The sequence below is a fragment of the Pleurodeles waltl genome, chromosome 6 (assembly GCF_031143425.1).
Source record: "Pleurodeles waltl isolate 20211129_DDA chromosome 6, aPleWal1.hap1.20221129, whole genome shotgun sequence".
In the NCBI taxonomy this organism is placed as follows: domain Eukaryota; kingdom Metazoa; phylum Chordata; class Amphibia; order Caudata; family Salamandridae; genus Pleurodeles; species Pleurodeles waltl.
In genome coordinates this window covers 612,910,923-612,934,978 of record NC_090445.1, presented here as the reverse complement: position 1 = coordinate 612,934,978, position 24,056 = coordinate 612,910,923, and the positions used below count along the sequence as shown (strand labels likewise).

The 24,056-nt window shown below is 43.0% G+C and overlaps 1 protein-coding gene across 5 annotated transcripts in view; it reads right to left on the bottom strand.

Annotated features, from left to right (window-relative positions):
• NAV1 (neuron navigator 1) overlaps positions 1-24,056 on the bottom strand; it is a 950,201-nt gene that overhangs the window by 874,710 nt on the left and 51,435 nt on the right. Inside the window, exon 1 of one of the 5 annotated variants that reach the window (XM_069238909.1) lies at positions 13,244-13,363. The exons of 2 other annotated variants lie outside the window; for them this stretch is intronic. The gene's annotated coding sequence lies outside the window, so the exon portion shown is untranslated. Of the gene's footprint in view, positions 1-13,243; positions 13,364-24,056 lie in introns of those variants that run through there. 2 more of the 5 variants (XM_069238907.1, XM_069238912.1) reach the window with 2 other exon arrangements.

Sequence of the window (24,056 nt, the reverse complement as noted above, 5' to 3'; positions counted from 1 at the left end):
TATATTTATTAATTTGAGTCCTAAAGGGTCAACCTTCAATCTTGGGTCTTCTAATCTATGTTTATGAAATATGTTTCACATGAAGCTTATTTCCAACAGTGTGTAGGTACACTTTGTACAATAAAGCATTGGAAATGGCAAGTTGTATAGAAAGTCGCGGGGCGTTCCAAGTAGTAAAGCTAGAAACCCGTGCCTGATACAGCCTTCCAGGCACATTGCTGGGAATGTTTGAAAATTACAAAAAAAACTTACACTCTAGTGCCAGTGTAAATCTCCGCAATTACTTACACTTGTATTTATTAATCTGGCACTGACTGTCTAAAGCGTGAGCTGTCACACACGTAGCCACACATGAACATCTTGTGCACTTCTGGGATGTATCTGCATTGATTTTATATGAAACCACTTGAGTAAGGTGAGCTTTTTGTGAATGATTATAAACTAATCTGAATTTTGCATTCCCAGACACATTTTTGTGTAAGTGCGTGCAGACAGAACATACCTTGCTATAGCAGACATGTCCTCTTCTAAAACCGAGGAACACTGCTCTGCCAGCTTCGTTAAGACACTTCTCCTAACATTCACAAGTGAGCGGTGCATTATGGAGTTTCCGTTTTCTCTCTGCATTTATAATATACTTACATTTTCAAATGTACCTTTTCCATAATCCTCACTTTTTGCATAATTTACGACCTTCCAGCACAAAAGTACTGAGGACCTCAAATTGTCAGGTTGGAAACCAAGCACAGAATTCTTTACGAAGTCAGCCATATTGCCACTGCCGTCGTTAACTGGGCATCAAGACTCTGGGAGATGTGTGGGTGGATGACACATAGTACGTGCCAGCGCTACCCGCCCTTCCTTGGCAACCTCTGCGCTAACATGAGATGCCGGTGCCCTTAATAAGAGCTGACACGGCCCCTGGCAGGGCACGTGACACTGACGTCAGTGAATGTGGTGTTTTCATCTGCCACTGTGGCATGGACCTAGTAATTCCAGAGTGTTGTAACCGACACCACCAAGCATGAAACCGTTAAGTAGTGGTCACTAAGGTGAAAGCACAAATAGTGCTGCATTTTCATTTTTTAAGCACCTGGCTGACAATAATTTGGTGAATACATACTGCTCGTTTTCTCTATTTGTTTAATGTAGTTTATTTTGCCCTAGAAGATGAATTATTGTTTGCGCTTTCTTAGAGACATAAAAGTATGTGCCAACCTTTAAGAACAAACATATTTCCCATAGTGGGTGTGCCTGTCCCTGAGCCTTGAATCTCTAGGGTATTACTCTTTAATAGTCAGGTATGCATGTTCTTCTGATGGTAATGCAAACTAACATGAAGTAATGCTCCAATGGAGAGGCCTGTTCTTATGTACCCCAGCAGATTTTGCCTCTTGGGACAGAGAATCTGCTCAGTAGAGCCTCCTTCGTTCCTAGGTTTCAGTAGGTTGAAGGAACTGGAATAGAAATGCAGAGCATTTCTGCAACAGGGTTCAATGGCTCGACAGACTTACACATGGATTGTTATTTCTATGGCTGGATCATCATAGAGATTCTATGCTGTTCACATCTAGTGTTCCAGGGGGTTGGCCCTGCAAAGCTTCTAACATCTACATTGAGAAAGGTGCATTTTTTGGCAAAGCGACTTAAAGGCTTTTGTCTCTGTAGAGGGAGAGGCTCAGGAGATTGACTCCAGGATATTAAGTGTTTGATCTCTATTGGTGGAAGACCTAGGGGCTTGGTCTGCATGCGGGTTAGAGGTGGGTGACTCAAAAACGTCTTTCAAAGCTTACATACATTGCACGTCATGAAGATTGTTAAGCCGGGTCACATTTGATTGGGGGTGAACATTTGTGCAAAAATGTTTCTGCCGAAATAATTTTGCACAAAAACAATTAAATTAGATAACGCTCTCAGTAAACGTGAGAGCATATGGAAATGTTTTCAGCACAAACTAACTTTTCAAAGGCGTGTCTTCACACTGAAGGTAAAAGCTCATGGCTTGACGTTGAGTCTAGAACTGAAAATGCTCAGAGAAATAACATAGAAATTCGAGGCCATTCACCTTTGGTCTTGTGTAGAGTTGCGGATTAGTGCAAGTGACCCGTGCACCTCATCGCAACAACTTGATGGTAGCTGGGGAGAGGTACATGCATTCATATCAATTTAGTTCTAAAATTGTACACCTCGTGGACTGGTAGAGGAGCACAGGGCCCTTCATCTGTAGGACCTGAATAGCCCAGGGCATTGTCCCAAAGCAATACATATAGTAAAACGAATATTTTAATTTCATAAGTGATCTTTGTTCTAGAGATGCAATGAAAAGAGAAGACATGGCCTAGGAAACTACTTTTTCAAGGAAAGAGTGGTAAATGTGTGGCAGATGAATTAAAAAAAAACAGGAAAAAAAACATTTGAGAATCCACAATAGTAAGAAAAAAGGCTTAAACCTGTAAACAAATGGAGCAAGAATCAGGGCTATGAGTGGGCAGATTTAATTTTGCCACCGATTTGTGAAAATGCAACCTTCATGTTTTGTAAGCACAGTTTTTTTTAATGGGCTACGTTTCCATCAAAACAAATTTGTTTCCACATTTTGTTGACTGTATGGAGTACAGATATTATTGCGGAACATTTTTGCAGGCTAAATGTTCCACCATTTCTATTTTGTTTCAAAATTCGCTGCACTAATACATGCTAGACCTTCTACGTTGAGGGAATATGAGAAGTCACTTCATAAATCCTTATCAGTAGAGATAAACTCATTCTGCACACACGCCTACCGCCTGCACCAAAACAGGAAAAAGCTGAATAAGTAACATGTTTTTGTTGCTCTACAGGAGACACACAAACACAAATAGATAATGACTTCCGCCGATGAGTATCTCTCAGCATTAACCAGCCATGAAAGGAAGTAGTAAAACTGGAGAGCCTGGTAGTTCTAATCATAGTCTTCACTCTGGAACTAAAAGTTACAAAACATACATTCAATTTGTGATTTAAAAATAAAGCTCTCCAACCCTAACTATCAGCACCACCACTGAAAAAAGGCATTCGAAGAAGGAATCATGACGTGTATCCCCAAACCTCCGTGTGGGCTGATAACCCTCCCCACCACTTTTTATTTTCGTTAAGTGTTTTTTGTGGGTGACTGTTGTACTCATTAGAAATTTGAACACTGCGGTGTCTTAAATCCAATGAGTGATGTCACCAATGGTGTTTTTACTTCGTTGTTTTTTTCGGTTAATTTCGAATCCATAAAAGAAAACACTCAATCAAGATAACTATAAAATCATACAAACATAATTTCATAATTCATGACCAAGTGCAAACCCCAAAAGCCATAAACACACAATAGAGCACACTCAAATCTTAACGATAAAATTACAATAAACAAGTTAAAAACTTTAAAAGTAATTTAAAGGTCCAGCTACATAGTTAAAGCTCGGGCAGCCTTATGCATAGTCCTTTGTTTAACAGCACCTGTCAAGAACCTGGCTACATAATCACAGACTACAGGAGACTGCAACATTTGCAGGTAGATCAGGGCAGGCTTTGCTTGAGTAAAACCTTGCCCCTTAATAAGGGCCATATATGCCACTGGCTTAAACTGCAATAGTGACTGCAGAAAAAAATAAAATGCATAGTGTCCTGAATTTAAAAATTATCACAAGCAAGGAATCAACATATCCCTATTAAAAAAAGGGGGCATAAGCTAAAATCGAATGTAAAAGATTTACCCTAAACAGAGTTAGTAAAAAGCCTTGGTGTGCTAAATTTATGCTACAGAGATAAGGTTCCATGGTTGCGGCCATCGTCAAGATCATGCTGTCTTTTGCAGCTCAAAGCCCTCCCTCGCCCCTTTAAGCCTTGCCTTAAAATGCTGTTTTATCTAAAAGACATCTTTTTGCTTGATTCACTCGGGCACTACAAAAAAATTGGGACAACCCAACTGCTCCAATGAGGTCTTACTATAACATAGCCATCAATCAATCAATCAGTGCTTGTAAAGCGTCACCCGTTAGGGTCTCAAGGTGCGGGGGGGCATGGAATACTAACACCATTATCTAGAGTGAGGCAATTTCTGACAATGGCCTGATTAAGTTCCAGTGCGGGATTTGTCCAGAGTTTAAACCACTAACAAGTGGGGCTATAGTTAATTTATCAGACATATAATCAAGCCCCAATTCCTTGTGGGCAACAAAAGTAGATATGGACTGTGAAAGGGAGAGCAATCTTCTTACGAGGGCATTTTCCACTTTCTGTAACCCACCACAGTCCTTATAGCCACTACCACAGCTTGCTATCGCCAAGCACTTGGTGACGTAACACTTTTAGAATAGCTGGCACTAGTCTAGACACCAAACTAGATGCAAAATCAAAAAACAATGTCACTGCCCAAGCCATGGCATTTCTTTTTACCCTCCTCTGAGAGGCCCAACTCCCTCTCTCATCAAAGATGATCCCTAAATAAGGAAAGGTCGGGACACCCGTCACCTCTTGCCCTCACCAATAATTTTAGTATGACGCTTATTTGGGTTCCCAAATGCCATTACATTAGACTTGGAGAATATACCTCTATATCCAAAGAGGACATGAAGTCTAGGAAGGAATTAAGCAGACGTTGCTGACCCACTGTGGTTCTGTCCAACATAACTGTATCATCTGCAGAAACCAAAGCGGGTATCATTCATGACCCAACCCAAGGGATATCCTTAGAAGCAAATTTAGCACTGAACACATTCTATTTATATATAAGGTAAACAATAAAGGGGCCATTATACATCCCTGCCTCACCCCCCTACACATATTTATGGGGACTGTTAAGGACCCCTCATAGTTATATCTGACTCTCGCCTTAAGGTCATAATGCAAATTGTGCAAGACATTCACAAGACTAGGATCAAGGCCCATGTCAATAAGCATGGACCATAACTTAGTTCTTTTGACCCTGTCAAAAGCCGTCGGCAGATCACTGATGGTGAGATGTAATCTTTCATTTTTTGCCACAGTATATTTACCCCCTAAGAGATGGAGATTAAGGTATTGATCCAGAGTGTCCCTTCCCTGCCTAAAGCCATTCTGGAAACAGGAGATGACATTCCTATGGTCTAACCAATCTGTTAATCTGGCCGAAATCACCCTTCCCAATACCGTTGACATATGAATCAATAAGTGAGATTGGTTTATAACATTTTGGATCAGACCTTGCCCCTTTTTTAAACACTGGAATGATGACTGAACATTTCCAGGTTGAAGGAGGACCCACACACCAGGTTGCATTAAAAGCACAGTTTAAAACTTTAGCCCACAGGCGAATGTCCTTACTGAATAGATCAGCCAGCACCCCATCAGGGCTAAGGGCCTTATTTTTTGACATTGCAATAATTGCGGCTTTGGTCTCCTCTTCTGTGAACCAACTGGGAGGTTCTTTCCCAACTCTTTCGAACTGACCAACAGGCATGCTGCCCTCTATACTGCCACAGATAGCCGAAAAAGCGTAATCCAGTCATCATCTGGGATAGTGCAATCTATGGTCTTGTTTACCTTCCCAGAAAAAAGAGGTGATTAATAATCTCCCAAAACGAACTACTGTTATTTAAAACATAAGGATTAAGTAAATCCTCCCAAGCTTGTTTCCTAATCTCCTTTTTCCGGGCTTAGTTAGCTACCTTGTAAGCCTTGTGGCTTCAAGCAATTTTAGACCTATCTTTTGGTTCCTTCTTAAGCATCATTTTCAAATTATGAAGGGCCTTAGAGCATTCCAAATTAAATCATCTTTCGCCTAGGAGATGCGCCTTTCTCCCAGAGACATTAAGATTACAATTGAGCTACTTAGAAATCCTTTCAAAAGCCTCAAGAAGCAGTGTATCATCTTCTGTATCAGTCAAGTATATTTCAATATCTTATTTTTTTTCAATATACAAGGTAGCTAGGAAAACATCCTGTAACACATGGCTCCATTTCACCATACACCCCTGGACGTGTGAGATAATCTCCTTATTTGAAGGGCCTGTCACTGCAGACCCATTCCCTCGGGAACCCCAGTACAGATGAAGAATCAATGGATTGTGGTCGCTGAACACCGAATAACAAACCTCATGAGCAGAGACCAACCTTGCCAAAAAAGAGGAAATAAAAATGTTATCGATATTAGTATTGGCCTCTCTGCCCTTAAAGGTAGGGGCTAATGGCCCTTCTCGACCCTCGCCTACATATACTAAATTGTTATCAACTAGAACCTCATCTAAAAAACTGGCCTCAGGGGAGTGGTCAAAATGACTACCCTGCTCTGAATCGCTCACTTCATCTAGATCAATTTCACTGAAATTTTGAGGGCAGAGATGCAGGTTAAAATCACCCAAAAGAACCAGAAAATAAGGGCCCTTATACTTCCCTTCAAGGAACTGCAGCGCAGAGCAAAAGGTACCTACATGTTCAGTGGGTGATTCCCGTTCATATGAATTATAAAAGTTCAAACACAAAAATGCTTGGGAGACCCTCAGAATCTAGTTTGAGCACCAACAAATGCTTGGTGTCAAATACTATCTGTGAAATTAAGCAAAATCAAAAAGAGCAGACCTCCCGTAGCTCGACCCATCTTGGATGGTTCAGCTGGTACCGAAAAGGTGACACACCCTTCTACAAAGAAGTTAGGCTCTGTTTCCCAGGTCTCTTGCAAACCCACAATATCAGAATTTTTTATTTCCCTAATTCAGGCTTCATCCTGTTTTTTATTGGCAACCCAGCTATGTTCCAGCGACAAAATTTTGATAACACTGTGCCTTCACCTGGGGGATAACCTCTACGTGGGAAAGGTTACTAAAGGTCATGCTTTGTCAGTCAGTGTCGTCAATACCCTCCAGCGACTGAAACTTATTCCTCACTTCCAATGGTAATGAGGGCAGTCTGTTACCTGCCAAAATTCCATCTGGTAGATGACCGAACTCCTTATGAGCCCTTGATGACAACCCACTTATTGGGGGTAAAAAAAACGAATGGGAGAACCTTAACATCTGACCTTGAGCAACCCACAGATAGATAATTGAAGATCTACTGTCAGCTATACCTGCTCGATTAAAATTCAACACAGTACAATCGCCCTCAAACAATTTTTCCCCTGCACCCAACCACCACAATCTTCTGGCCATAATAATGTTGCCACACTCCCTAACAGGAAAGCACCCCCTCTGGTGACACCAATGCCTGACTTTACGGATAAGGCCTACCATGGGTTTGTCAGCCCCTTCATCCAGAAGAGGAACATTCACCAAAATGGCGACATAGGATTAGAAGCAAGAGGAAGATTCAGTCTTAAAGGTGATGCCCTATGCTTATTGTGAGCTGGTCCTAGGGGCACTCCAACCCCAGGTCCAAGGTGACTACACCCCCTAGATGAGGAAGAGGCCACCGTTGAATGCTCCTCCTGGGAGGTAATATGGCCTGTGTTTATCTCTAGCTCTTGGCCTACATTCTCTCGATTGCTGGCTGCTACATCCCCTGCAGTATGAGTAGAGGGCTTATCAATGACTCTATACATCTATATCAACTGTTTAGTTAAGGATGATTCACCTGAAGCCACCTCAGTACTAACAAGGAACTCTCCCCATCGTAGAGTGGCCCAAGAAAGGGCAGTTACACCTTTGGCCAATGGTGACCCTCTGGGAGTCAGAGGAGTGGCCCAGCCCAGCCTCGCCATTATGCATGCGTCACGCGTCGCGGGCCCGAGGAATCCTTTGATCGCGCCTCTGGGCGCATTGATGCTGCCCAAAGCAGCCTTCCTGCTGCGTTTCCTGCTCGTGACTGTAGTCATTTTAAGATTAGGGAGCTGTTAAGCAACTGAAAAAATGGGTAGGGTGAGTAAACAGATGTGAAAAGGCCATGCATGTACTTATGCAGACACCTCTCTTTTTAACTATAGTTAGCTCCGTTAAAAATATCTTGTGTTGCAAATTACTAAAATCCATTGCCTGCCATCACACTTTTAATCCAGTGCTTTCTTACCTGTGTTAACATTTCAATTATCATTTATTTCAGCCTACTACTCAGGAAACGTTTTAAATTTAACAGCTTTTATCCTAACAAAATGGCATTCCGGGGTGCCTCACTTTTGTCATGAATATAAAATATTAGTTTTCTGGTTGTTTATTAAAACTCTATGATGAAGCTGCAGTTCATCATTAGAAAGTTAACTGGTAGACTATTACTAGTGTTGGAATACATGTTTAACCTTGCATGTCAGAATGCTTTACTGACATAGATGAGGAAGGTACATGAGAACTCGTAAAAAATGTGTCCTGACATTAACTTTCTAGAGCACTAACCATACGTTATATGATAATTAAAAATGTGCATAAGGTAAATGGACCAAGCACATCCCATCAATGAGTCTCGAATTACAAAATATGTGACTCAATCAGGTGTGCTGTAATAGTCTGTCACCCATTCAAGTGCATGTGTGTGTCAGAGAATGGTGATTACAAAATCCGTGCTTGAAAACGATGCCTGTGGGCCCCAGCCATTGCCCCCACTAAGATTTGCACAGACACACTGGTACATGTTTCTACACTGGCTTGGTGCTCACCGGCTTGTAAATGATCAAGTATCCCTCTTGAAATATGGCGGTGCTTGTCCATGTAGTTTTACAGGAGCATCTTCATACTAATGTCCAAATTCCCAAGGTGAACCAATCCTTTGAATATGACCTATTTCCCATATTTCCACAAGACAAGGCCAGTCATCCTGGGTGCTGGGTATTTATGTATCTTTCTGCCGGGCTTCCGGCTTGTGCTGTGGGTTGTTCCTATATGCCATGTCCCAGGAGTGCTCTTTCCATCAGACCAGGGGTCACCATGACAATGCCACATGCTTGTGACTTCTTAACTCCCATGACTGGAAAAATCAAGAAACATTCAGATTCCCCAGTGACACGGCGCACAGAGGTGGAGAGCACAGCAAACTGTGACAAGCCACACATGTAATAACATACATCACAGTTCTGTCTGTCAAGAGAGCCACAAGGACAAAAAAGATGTCACGATTTCCCAAAATGTATATTAACGACTGCAGATCCTCTCATAGTACAGCAAAGCACAGACTAGCATCTTGTGTCCTCTGGCTATGGTGTAATATTTGTAGGAGAGGACTTATAAGATTGCTCAACTTGCTACTGTACCTAAAGGAAAAGTTAAGCAAGACTAGTCAGGGCAGCCTATATGATGCACAGTCACCCAGGAAAGATTGACAATCCAGCCTGGCCAGCTTCAGTAGAACATATTTTTCTTGCAGTGGGGGTGATACACACTTCCTACTCTGGTTCTGGTGCTCTGCTTTTATCCAGCACGGACCACACATATTGTTCCATTTATTTCCCTAATATGACCAGCTGCTGTGTGTTAGTGGCACAGATATATAGAAGGGCACACTTTTATATCAATTTGAATGTTGAAATATTAGTTCTGCCAAAGTTGATTGAGGCAAATTATAGTTTTTCATACTTAAAAATCTAAATCTTCCAAGCAATCTTCAAGTAAAAATACAAACATAAGCCTCATATACTTTATTTTCAATGTTTTTGTTCATCCTTTTGACTACATCAGCTTCGTTGTCCTATTGCTCCCATTTTACACCTTATTACCAGGTTATACTCCTAGAAATGTAAGTTGTTTTTGTCCATTTCTACATACTTTTTCAATGCAATCAGCAATTATCATTGTTTCTGCTTTGTTCCATGCACAGGTACAGTTGTGAGTACTATTCTACCACATTTATTCATATATAAAATGCTTGAACGCCCCTAGAGTTTTCGTACTTTAGACACATATAATACACGTATAAATATATGCCGTTTTGTTAAATTGCTGGTTTAAGAGCACTGCTGGTTGATGCCCTCCACAACTGAACAAACGTCTTCACATTAGCCAGCATTGGCGGGGGCACTCGGCACATTTCATCCTGTGTAAAGCTACTGATGTGTCCATCCCGACAGGATCAGAAGCAGACATATCTGGGGAGACGGAAAGCTACCAATCGGCCCCTATTCACAATCACAAGCCATAGTCACAAGCATGTCTGCTCCTCAGAGAGGGGGGGGGGGATGTTGGTAGTCTGATACTACTTGTACCCCCTCCCCCCCCTCACACACACACACACAGCGCCTTGAAAACCTCACGGTACATAGCGCGCTCTACAAATAATTGATTGATTGATTGATTGATAAAGACATAAAGGGGAGGGGGGTTCTTGGAATAAACGGAGAGCAACACTAACTGCATAGGTTTTCCTTTTATTTACTCGGTACAGTCACATACTAGGACAGAAACGGGTATCTGTATTTTAAGTCATGCAGTTACTCAAACACTATTAGTTGGGTGCACGAAAGGGAGATGATCCAGGTTTAAGCGAGCGAAGGAGCGGAATCCTAGCTCCCCCTTCTGGCCAGTTTAGGGAACACGATTTAGAGAATAAGTAAGGGGTGAACTGTAGTGTTCACCAAGAAAAAATTATTTAAATGCAAGGAAGAAGAGCAGCTTGTCGGAGCACAGCCACGTACGGTTATAGAGAGCACATATTCAGTAAACATATATTCTGAAATAAAATGTTATACATAGTTTCATACCACACACACCAATATGTAGCAAAACAGATTCACAAATGCATGCATGTGACATAGTCCCTAGTAAAGTGAAGGATCGTGGACACAAGGGACCCTCACCCACCGATTGTGACATGCTTCACCATCTGGTCCTGCCCACTTTCAAAGCTGCACCTAGCCTGAATGGGCTCAGCCAATGTCGGGAGCATTTACATACTGACGTCACAAGGTCAGAGGGGTCCAAAGAGGTAAATAATTACAATTATCTGGCAAGTGATACAATACATTTTATTAGGGTGTGCCTAATACGTTTTTAAACTTAACGAATTCAATGGAATGGATTCTCAAATCCTCACAGTCATCAACATGCTTAAACTAAGACTGAAGCCCAAAGGGTCAAAGGCCTTCCTCAGGACTTGGGATCCCTGAATCTAAACCACTCCACCTAAATTATGCGTTGTGTACAATTTGGGGAGAAGTGGAACAATTGACATGCAAATCACACAATATCCTCGGAGTTGTAACTGATAAGTTAAAGTGTTTCCTACTGAGAAAGAAACAAGAGTCAATATCACACTTCATGTCTCAATATACCATACTGGATATACCTAGCAATGTACCAATAACATGCGTTAACTCGTGCATCATTGCAATTCAACACGAGGTGCATTTCACTTGTAAATGTCCAGAATGGTGGACATATCGTACGCTACTATAAGTGAGATAAAGCCCTGTTGTGGGAGGGAGTAAGCATCTCCCTGAAGTCAAACCCTAAACCACATGAGGAACTAGCTAAGACTAAGACTGTTTTTTTAGTCTTAGAATTTTCAATGCGGTGTTCTTGTGAAAAGGGGTGGGAACCCTGGACCAGTAACACTAAAGGGAAGGCACCGATTTAATAAACCTACTCAACTCCGACCCCCTGCAAAATGAGACTAGGATAGGGAAAATCCAGGACACAAAAGCTGGCAGTGGTGTGTACACAAGCTGATGCCAAATGTGCACTGCTTGAAGCCTATGACATCAGGCCACCGCGTTGCAACATTATGTGTTGCATTAAGTGCACCGCGACAAGACATTGTAGTCGCCCATCAGTATCACTAAGGGGAGAAGGGAAAAACATTACAGCAGTTTTCCAGTGTCATATTCATTTCCGAATTCGCAGGACAAGGAGTTAGAGTCGTATTCAACTAAAAACATTGCATTCTTTAAACAAAAAGAATTGTATTTATAGTGAATGTTCATTAGGTGAGTGTGGACTAACGGTGTACTTTAAGTGTCCCTCTGAGGTCCCTTGTATAAAAGGACGGCCTGTTTCTCTCTATACAGTAAGAAAAAATACATAGTGGAAAGGCATCGATGGGGATCACCAAGAAAGCGTCAGAAAAGCCCCCGGAGAGAATAAGTTGTATTTGCAATCTGTACAATGAACTGTTGGGTGCATGTTGTGGTACAGAGGAATACAGTGAGTAGAGTTATGGATTGCTGAAATCATTTGATAAATATACTTCTGCTATGATGAACAAGGAGATAGAGGCAAAAATAGAGTCTCCTGTCTAATAAGCGAGTCAAAGGTGGGGAAGCAGACACTGAAAAGCAATCAGGAGAAAGAATGACATTCAGCTCCGAGATTAACCTGAGTATCTATGTGAGACCAAGGGATCAAGTCGTTGAAAGCTGTAAATTGTGCTCCTAATCTATACACAAATCACTGTTCTCTTTCTAACAGGTGCTGAGTGATGGTTTGAGGGACCCTGTCACCACTGTTTCCGGGAGCACTCACTCCCAAACAGACTCAGTATGGCCAATCTCAAGAAAGTGATCGGTGCTCCTCGCTCTAGTCTTCTTGCCCCTGATATTGCGCCTGCGTTCACTTACCCTAATCTGAAGTTTGCGGGTCGTCATTCCTATGTATTTTAGACTGCATATAGACCATATTTTCTAAGTTATGGTTCGTATGCTCACAGGCTGCCACGGGGTCTGTAGGCCCAACTCAATCACTCTATGTCAAGACAAATTGATACGAACTGCATCTGAATAGAAATGCACGGAAAATGATCCATGGCCTGCACCTGGGGTGACAAGCAGCACACTACAAACCCAACATACATGAAAGGGAGTAATCTGTAAAAGAACTGTTCACTAGATTGCTATATTTGAAAACATTGATAATGGGGTAGGATAAAAACACTTAAGGTATCGTTATTTTGCATCCTGCAAATCAATTAATTCCAGCTCATCTGGGTGTGCTATAGCTCCTGACGCATCACTGCCTCCACGTTACGCCTCATGAAGAGCGTACAGCACTGAAGTATGTAATGGGTATGTGGGGGGTCGGGGTCATCCTCTCAGACTCTAGTTCCTAACCTCATCAGAAAGGCTCACTGCAGCCTCTGATCCTGGGAACGAGCGCGAGACTCCTGCTTCAGAGATTCTGGCGCACGCGGGAAGCTTTATCTGGAAACCAAAAGCATTACAGACAGCCTGGTTCGTGTCTTTCGTTCATCAATAGGGTGGTGCATTGCATGCGAGTGACCCTCTCCCAGCCCTCCTGGCGTCGCAGACTTTCAGATCCTACCCCAATGAGCGTACGGATAAGCGCGTGTTTATTCAAACTCAGAGACAGCATCTGAATATAGCATACAGTACCTTTTCAGTGCCTCTCCGGTCTCCTGTACCGACTCAGCCCCGTAGCACCGCCTCAGCCCCACAGCACCGGCGGAGCGCTGCAGCCCGTGCCCTGACTGCGCCCCGGTCCCTCATCGAAAGAACTCCCTGTTTCCAGGCAAGGAAAACGCCCTTTCCTGTCCAGTGTACTATAGGTTTCAATCCCTTTTCCCTTTCTCCTTTACCCGAGCCGGGAAAGCCCAGGACACCAGCAGATATTTTTAACGTCTCCAGAGTGTACCGTGTCACAGGCAACAAGAGGCGGCGCCCTCCGGAACCCGAATGCAACAAGCGACACGTGCGATACAAAACACTGTGCCGGGAAGCTGCGAGGAGATGGAGCGGTCTGTAGGCGCAAGAGGCAGCAGACATATCTCTCTCTCGTGTGTGTGTCTCGCGGACACGCGCACACTCCTGCTCTATTGAAACACACGTGCTTACACCGGCAAAGGCACAGCAACACCATCACATTCATAGAATGCATACACACGCACAAATATATACAGACACACACACAGAGACATCCGAAGACGCAGAAACCAACATTTACAGACACACGCTTACTTTCAAAAGGCATACACACACCATATAGACAAGCACAAAAACACACATATAGAACAGACAATCACAAGGGCGCATAATACACAATCAGGGCCACAACACTCATTCAGACATATATGTATGCAAAGAAACACACGAAACACAAAATGGTCCCAAAACATCAATGCCCAGACCATACACATAGACACTGACAAAGAAACCCACCACCAACACACATTCTACCTCAATCTTGCAATGTTCTGTTCTCCCTGTGTGGGCTACTGCGGGTAATGGAAACTTTCACTTCCTGTAATCTACCTTTTCTGTTTGACTGAAGCTGGCTTTGTCACTGTCAGTGCTTTCCTTTTTCTTTGCGTAAGGTAAGTTCAGCTTGCACTGGTTCTGCCTGAGCTTTTCCTTCACTGTGTGAGTGCAGCGTGCACTGCTCCTGCCTGTGCTGTACTTGTTGAATGTGTGAGTTAAACTAAGCTTGCACTGCCTCTTGTCTCTGCTTTGCTTGCTTGGGGCACAAGGAAAGCATGTCTTCTGTGTGACAGTGAGCGGGTCTACGTCAATGTGCCTCAAGTATTCCCTGCCTATGTTAACACTGTGTATTAAGGAACTGTGACAGCATGATTGAAATACATTTTGTGTATGGGAGGACGTGACTATGTACAAATGAGTGAAGTTTGCACTTTTTTATGTACTGTCCGTCATTGGTAAGAGAAAGGGTGACTGCACTTCAAAAAGCTGTATTTGGGTAAAATGCTCAGTTAATAGCATACCGAATCAATATATACAACAAACGAACATAATAATAAGACCATAGATTTGATGGTTCTTTTATTCCTGTTTTTTGCGTATCAGAGGATTGTAGCCAACACGTGTTTTGCTCCTAGAGGCGTGCCAGCGTGGCCTTGTTAAGGATGTTCAAAAGGATAAGTTCCTCTCTGGTCCTTTTTTGTCAATATCAGGTGCTAATGTCATAGGATAAAACTATAGAGGCCTGCCCTTAAGGGTGGGGAGGCCCTACCTTTTGGCAAACATGAATAGCTTCTGTCACTGACAGATACTCTTCATGTTTGGGTCAGGCAGCCAGGCGCTATACATGTGCTAAATACGCAGTTGTCTGGCTGCCTCAGCCGAACCCTGCTGGGCTGAAGATTTCACAGCCCTGTGAAAAGCGCTTGGAGGTCTCCCTCCTCATGAAGAGGAGGTGCATTGTAGAAAGACTGGGATCTAGGGGCTTCAGTTGTGAGCCCTGAAGTGCCCAGGGCTGACTGTTCATTAGTGATGCTTCGTCAAAGAGTGGGATGGGTAAGCAATCTCACAGACCCCATCGCACTCTGTGAAGAGTCAGACACTGCGGCCTCCTCTCACTAACTGACCCATGGCAATGTCAGCCAGTGAAAGGAGGCGGGAGGCCCAGTTCCCCAGGATCGCAGAGGCTTCGCTCCTGCCACCCGATGATGACATCACGGCTGGTAAGATTTTATTTTAAATGTTTGGTGTGTGTATTTGTATGAATGTATGTGTATTTGTGTGTGCATGCTGTGAATGGTTGTGTACGTGTGTATGCGCTTGTGAATGGTGGGTGCATGTGTGCGTGTTGTGAATGAACTGGTATGAGTGATTATGCAAGAAGACGGGTGAGTGTGTAAAACAGAGAGAGAGAGTATGTGTGTGTGTATGTGTGTGTGAGAGAGAGAGAGAGAGAGAGACACGCACGACCCCCTGCTCAAACCCTTGGCCGTCCCTGGGATCGGTTTTGTCTTGCAGCTAGCAGTGGTCATGGTAAGCATGGTGCACTATCAACCCAATCTTGCATCTATTAACAACTAAGGCAATCACCAGAACCACTCAAACCCGAGGCCCTATCTCTGCGTGGTTAATCCTGTTGGTGAATGCCTTCAGTTTCCACAGAGCCAGTTGATTAGACGAGCACAACATTCACAAACACACGTGGCGACAGTTCACTTTATGTCGCGGGCTATATAACCCACCCAATCACACCATCTGAGGCCAGGTATGGTAAAGGGAGATGTGGAGAATGTTAGCACACAAGGCACACATCCTAAAACTCACGGTTTCCAAGTTCTCGGTGGTGCCTGCCGCCTGTCTGTTCAAGAAACCTCACTGCGTGTTCCAAAACAGCAGGCAGCCTAAGGAGGGAATGTGGTCTGGGGACTCCTCCAAGGGTCACGGGGTGAGCCGTGACGTCAAACAGGAAACTGATTCACTTGCAAAGAGGAAGCGCAGGCTGAGGTCATTGAGACACTTAGAACCGAGACTGGGCTACAACCTTCCATGGCAACATTTTAGAGCAGGTAGTCGGGAGAATGTATTTTCCCCATTTACCTGCCTGAATCAGGTCCATTAGCATGTATGGTGACAGACATTCAGTATTTTATTTTTGGCAATTTAATAACAAAGCGCAAACAAAAACAAAGTTCTAAACCCAGTTGTTGCATGCGCTTTGTGGAACTGCCAAACATAAAATATCAAGGACTGTCACACACTCAAATCTCCTATCCAAGAATAAATTACAAAGCATTAACCTTTCATGTCAGAGGTAGCGCTTTGAGGGGGAGATGGGAACTTGTGTGACAGGCATCATTTCATTTTTGCCTTGTTTCCAGCAGATCCTGATTCGGTTGGCATGTGTGGCTACAGACCGTGTCGAGGTCAGTGCTGAAATTGTAAAAATATAGGAGCTGGGCCCAGCGTTTTTCTTAGAAAACACTGCTGACTGCCAGGAATACCAATACCAAACAGCAAAGCTGCCTAGGCTTAATTCGCCCTTATCCCTTTTCTTCCACTGTCCCACATTTCCTGGTCTATACCTCATTTATCGATGTTTTTGTCCTGCTCTCTCCCTTCAACACTGTTTCCCTTTCTTTGTCTTCCTCTTTTCTTCTCCTGTTTCTTCTGTTCTCCTTGTTGCTTTGGGTCGAAGTCTAATGATAAAAAATAAGTCCCGGTCTCCAAAAATGAGTGTTGGTGGCCAGCTCTGGCAACCAGCAGCACTGGCCGAACTTCTCCCACGGATTAGCATATAAATCAGGATACATGGAGGGGTGGCTAAGATGCACATGTTGAACTGTGCCAACTGGGCTTGAATCACTGTTGTCAACTTGGCTTAAATTGACGGATCTAGAGACAATCCCTCACTCTTTTTAATTGCATTAAATTCACTTGTATGGCACACATTGTGGTCAATTTAGAGAAGGGATTCACTTTAGTCTGTCTCCTCTACAAGCAAATGCATTCATTACAACCATCACAATCTTCAGTCTCCACTCAACAATGTAGGCAATCTGGCCCTCTTGGAGGTACAAATCCAACATGAAGTCTCGCCCAGTCCTGCAGTTACCTGGGATCTGAGGTACAAGACCATCACTGGATGTCTGATGAGATTGCATGGCTGAATTATCATGCAATCTGATTCACACACATTAATTGGGTTCTATCTGGAATACTGCAGATTGGGTAGTTTTGTTTTTGAGCTCTCAAATCAGCTCACTTTTGGTCTCAAACATGTTCATTTTTGTCACAAATTAAAATGATTTAATTACGAATGTATTCCCTTTTTAAACATTCCTTGGGTGAAATTGATTTCGGACAGGTGTGCCCTACAAATCTGTTAAAAATAAAAACTTTCCCTTTTTATAACATTGCTTGTGGGTAGGACCAAAGCATTTTAATAGTGTTTTTAGTATAACTCAAGCTGACAGTACTCATTTTATTGACTACTCATGGATAACAGGTTGAGTCAGGTGGACCCCCTCAGATTTCAACCAATGACCTTAAGGTGACATAAAAAAACGACAGAGTAAAGATATTAGTCCACTGAGACAAATTATTAGCAAAGAGTAAATCTTATGGAGTAATGAAAACCCAGGCAGAAACTGACAGTAACGTAGGCATCAATCCTACTAAAATTGATCTTCTGGTAAAGTTATAATACATTATGAAGAGGGATCTAGAATTAGTGCATAAAGGTAGAATGCAGTACATCTAGGAGACACAGAGTTATCAGGATATCAGGCTTGGGAATAACTGGGAACGAAAGAACTTAGACAGAGCAGAGGTCAGCATGAGTCATAACTTTCAGAGTAGGAATAAAAGCCCTTCAAGAGCCACAGTGTTAATCCATCCTTAAATGCACAAAGGTAAAGAAACACAGTAGTCCATTAAGAGCCAAAGAAGCACTGTTAGCCACAAAAGTCATCAAGAGCCACAGAAGCATTGAGAGCAACAGAAGCCGACAAAAAGTCATCAAGATCTAAAGAAGTCCACAAAGAGCCACTGAAACATCATGAAACCAGGAATACCAAAAACCACAGAAGTATCAAGAGCCACTGAAACATTGAAAGCCACAGAATCATCAAGAGATACAGAATGTGAGCAATGCAGAATTACTAAATTACTACACTTTGACCGGTGAAATAAAAAATTCTGCCCACCCCTAGTGTTGAACCACTCACCTCTTTCACTGGATTATTCAGGTTGAAGACCTCATATGAGAATCCCTATGTAGGTGGAGATTTGGGGCAGTTAAGAAGCAAGACGTTGGACTCCAGCTGAGCATCCATACAGAGGTTGACTTCAAACTGGAATTTAGCTTTGTCGCCCCCTCCTTTTGAATTTGAGGCTATGAAGGTGGTGGCTTGTGGGTTCTGTCTTGATAAAATATGTTGAGTAAAGACACAGCTGAAGAGTGACATAAAAAACACCATAGGCCGAATTAAGCTGGCTGTGTGCTAGATCGGCTCCGCACCCAGATAACAGGTATGCTGTTACTGAGAAGTGTGCACTCACTGAGACATACGATAGACTGAATATGTTTATGTATACCTCTTTTATGTAAGAATATATGTCTTACCTTTACATGGGAACCGAGTTGTGGGATGTTGACTGGGTCAATAAGTAATTGGAAATTACTTTTGACTGCTATTGGCGATATGAATTTGGACAAGACCCAAGGCACAAATGGATTCCCGGAACAGTTGCTTTTTGGATACTCAGAGTTGCTGGGTCACAAGATGCTGAAGGTGCACATGGAGGCATTTAGAAGAGGAATGCTTCCTGCATCAACAAAACAGGCCCTGATAGTGTTAGACCATAAGATCAGTATGGACAACTGGGACTATGGCTGGTATAGACCATTTTTACTGATAAATGAAAATGTGAAAGGTCTAATTAAGACCCTTGTTTCTCGACTCCTGCTGGTGATTTAGTCCTTGGTCCACAGTGATCATTGATTTTGTTTCAAATAACAGTATGATGTTCAATATCTTGCGCATATTAATCAGTTTCTCTCACACAGTCCAACAGCATCACTGAATATTGGAAAGGCCTCCTGCACTATCGGGTATAGGTTTCTGCTGACATCTTTTGAAGGGTGTAACTTTTGGCCCCAAGTTTACTATCTGGGGTATATTTCCTTATGCTGCACCAACACCCAGGGTTAAAACTAGAACTGTGACATCACTGGAATAGACGGAGAAGTACCTGTCAAGGGTTCCCACTGTTGACACGTTGTTTGTGCTGGTGGAGGAGCTGCAGGCATCAACACTGATTGAAATAACCTGAAAATTAGTCATAATGGTGAGGTACACCACACCTATAGTCTAACTGTATGCAGATGACATGCTGGTGATCCAAGGGAAGGGCAGGGCTGGCGGTAGCAGGCACCTGGTATTTTCCTGGGATGCTGGGAGCTGATTTTGCAGCAGTAGGGGCTGGTTTTGTAACTGGGGGACGGTTTTGCAGAGGTGCTGCAATATCGGTCCCCAGTAACAAAAGCAGCAGCAAGCTCACACTTGCACAACACCCCCCAACCACTGGGTGTGGGAGGGGGGGCTGATAAGACAAAATTGCCAGGGCTGCTTTGGGTCCCCAGTCCGGTCCTGTCCAAGGGAACCCTAAGTGAGTGTTGCCCCACCTGCTACAACTGTTGAGGAAATAGAGAAAGCTGTCCTGTATTTACACTAAGTGGGAGAAATCTAGGCTGTGTTCGGTGGTCACAATAGTATGACGGGGCAGTGAAGGTGCTCAGAGGTGGGACTGGAGTCACAGACTAGGGCAATTAACTATCTGGTCATAAGAGTTGCACAGAGGCCCAGTGAAACTCAGGAGTTGAATATGAAAGCGTAAAGAAAGTACCAAATACTACTTGGTTCAATTTCACTCACTAGAAGTTCCTCCAGAGAACATACCTTACTGTAATGGTAGTTCATAAAACATTGAACAAGCATCAAACAACAAATTACATTCGTCCTGGAATATGTTTGCGATAAGACTGTGAAGTGCTCACGATGAGCTCACAGTGGACATTATTACAGTCAAGAGTGAATGATGAACCATACCAACTAGAATGGCTGAGTCCAACATCCTTTTAAGAAACTTTATTGTTACAGTTAATTCATATGACAAGCACAATGCAAATTCAGGGTGTGAAAATTGTATAATTCCACTCTCAAAGTAATAGTTCTTTTTATATTCCTACTGTATTAACTGGAGGGGAGATTATACTGTCTGACCTTTTAGTTATCTCTCATTCACCACATTTTCGTCCAGGGGTTCATAAACCATACCATGCAGACTACTGAGTGAGAACAGCAGTTTTTTTACATCTATTTTGGAGGTGCCCAGACCCAGGGTAGCAGTTTAACCCATCAGACATTTTCCTGGTACTGGGACTACTAGAGGCTGTTTTTTGAAGACCAGGCATGCGGCTGGTACCTTTGTTGCTTTGTCCAGCTCAAAGAGGTTAACTACAATAGGCAAGACGAGTCTTCAGGATAGAAGGAAAAAGGAGACAGAAAGAGAGAATGAGAGAAGGAGACAGAAAAAACGAAAGAAGGAGAGACAGGTGGTATGCACGGATGGACAGAAAGGGAGATATAGGTAGGAACAAGGAGAGTGAGTGTTGGTTTTAACATCTTTGCTAGAGCTGTTGATTAGTGAGGGAGGAATGTTGTGGCCCAGTTGTGCGCAGTGACTGGGAAGACTTGAGTGTAATGGCTGTCTCTTTATAATTGGTCTCCACCAAGACCGTGCAAGTGAAGGTACAACATAAGTTTGTTGCCGCGTGCCTGCAAGTGTCTCACTACGGAATTGTCGTACTCTAGACACAGCAAGCTGGTCACTCCATGGCAGTAGCTCATCAAAATATTCAGGGATATACAGTGACGAAAGAGCTATATTTGCACAAGACAATAAATTATGAAATTATGATGTCCTGACAATTGTCAGTTATGAACGAAGACTAAAATATTTGAAATATGTTAGTGTGTGAATCTTTGCATGTCCCTGATGCCCTTCCGCTATGTAACCACATCATTTTGAGTAGTGAAGTAGAAATGATACCAAGGAAGAAATTAGATGCAAGGAATGGCTTGTGCAGCTAATATGTTATGTTTCACGCTACTCTTGTTTGTATATTAGTTGTAACTTCACGTGTATTGCTTTCGCATTTATTGGGACAACTGAACCCAAACTGAAATGATTTTAAACAAACAACAAATTCTGGTTACCACAGTTAAAATATACTTTTCACTAACATTGACCCTGTCACATAAAAAGTGTTTCTTACATTTCATTTTTTTCAAAAGGAAACGGTAGTATAGTTTTAGGAGCCAGGGATGACCATGCCTTCAGCTTGCCCTATTCAAGTTCTTTGAGAAGCAAACATTCTAGCAATAATGGAACAAAACTGGGATGAAATGGTTGCGTCAAGGAAATAGGTTTTGTCTCCTCTTACCTACTGTCGACCCTGGCAAACATCTATGTGTGGCAAGTCATGTGGTGCCACTGACTGTTGAACAGAAGAAGAACCAAAAAGAACACAGACACAGTCAGTAATAAATCCGTAACTAACACCATCAGTTGAAGAGGAGATGCGACCATGTTATGCGGAGGCTCATACAATGGAAAGAAGAATCTTGAATAAGACCGAACAGATAATGGTGGAGACTATAAAAAGAAGAATGTGGAATAACACCAACATGGGGATATAGAGCAAATAATGCAGTGTACACACTCCAGAATGGGAAGCAGTGTGTTTACATTTGTCAGTGGCGCAAGGATGGGCCAGATGAGCTATAGGCTGCTCAGTGGCTACCAGAATGGGGAATGAAAAGCAGTGGGACACAGACGGAGTAGGAGGGGTTTTAAAAGCCCACAACACTGCCAAAGTGGCCCCTTTGACTCAGTCAGTTTCCTTTCAATAAGGTCCACATTGTTCTCTGTTTACCCAGAGGAGGGATTCACCTCTTTTTTTCCAGCCACATATTATCTTTTTATTTGTGGATGAAGGAAGACACTTTCAGGTTTAAATGTCAGAGGAGTAGCTCTAGAAAGATCCGTGTATGTTTTAATGCCTGAATTTTGTAATTTGGTGGTAGGGTAAAGTCATGGTTGGTATTATTTCAAGCAAATAATAATCGGAAAATTACAATCATAGAGGACATCATACATTTAATTTTTCGCCGGATGTGAGAAGTGGAGTGCCTTTGTTCTGGGAGTAGGTTTCAAGTTCCAAGAGATACATCACTCGTCGCCTACAGGGCAAGGTCTGGATCAGGGTGGCTGGTAAGTGTGTGGTATTTGAATAACACAAATCTAACCAGAAGCCAAAATTGTCTATGAAGTTTTGCATCCAATAGGGGAAAAGTATATTTTCTGGTGTGATGACAAGAAAATGTATTGTGAGTCAAGAATGTGTGTGTGGGTGGGTGGGTCTATGGCTAGCAGAGAGCGAGAGAGTGTCATGACTTGGCAGCACTGAACAAAACAGTATAAATTATTCTTCCGACAGTAACTACACGGGCTTCATGGATGACCAGTGAGCACCTGCCACCAAGGATGCAACCTTTTAGAGACCCCTCAGTTCGCTAAGTAGCACTTTACACTGGATTACATTACATGTTCCTTAATGTGAGAGGGTTCCAGGCCACTTGTAACAGGAGTGGCTGGGGAATCCCAGCCCATCTACAATTACAGAGCAGATGGAGCGAGGACCATGCCAGGTCTAGGCTGCATAGTGCTGCCAACACCGCCTACGATCCCAGCCGAGTCCAAAAGGCGCAGAGAATGCAGCTAGATCAAAATGTGGTGAGATGTGGTAAGGCGAGCGCAATCCAAATTTCTGAACACAACGTAACGTAACGCAACACACCTTAACACACAAGAACACTACGGTACATCTCATAACATACCAGGTCAGATAAGATGCTGGCTACTTCATAACGAAGAGAAAACCAGCCTACCTCTTTAATGTAATCAAGGAATCAATATTGGGCAATCGACATTCTGCAGTGCATCTGTTCACATATAAGAACACCCCCCCTCCTTAATCGCTGACCACCAGATGTGCCCAACCACAGCCAGGTCCGAAAGGCACTGATCACTTTATTCATTTTACTGAGAAGAAATGTGAAAGTAAAGCAGCGCCCCCTAGTGACGTGGCGCTGATTGTGCGGCAAAATGGAAGGGCACCAGCTCTTGAATTATTTGATTAAACTAAACCGTGTATATCTTCCCATTGGTGGCCAAATTCACATATCCTCTTTTCTCATCTAGCTCTGCTAAATTGTGTACCTTGCACAGAAACAATCTGGAACAATGTATTAAGGGTGTGCAGTTTGCATAAAATATCTCCAAACCCCCAATGGAAAATGTGCCCTGGATCTGAATGGAAACCTGGGGCGTGGCGGGTGCCGCGTGTTTTGCAGCATCTCTCACTCACAGACAGGATTTGTGTGTGGCGCACACCCAGTTCCATTACAACAGTTCTGCGTGGTGCTTGGGCAGGGTTTCCCCAGAGGAGTGTGTAACACTGGCAGGGAGCAGACACGTCGCGCCAGCATTACTGGCCAACATGCTGCACCACTCGAGAATGGCACGCACAGTGGAGTACACGTGTACATTTTACCCAGTGGAGTACACAAATACATTTTACACACTGGAGTACACCAAAAGATTTTACACACTAGAGACTAGGACACGAACATATTTCGAAAATTGGAGTGCACGAACACATTTCACACATTCGAGTACACAAACACATTTTACACAGTGGCGTACACGAATATATTATACACAGTGGAGTACACGAACATTTTTACACAGTGGGGTACATGAATGCATTCACAATTCTAAAATGTCGTTAGGAAAACATTCTTAATTATTAACACGCTTAGCTTCTTTAATGTCTATGCAAGAACATTTAAGGACAGCCGGCCATTAA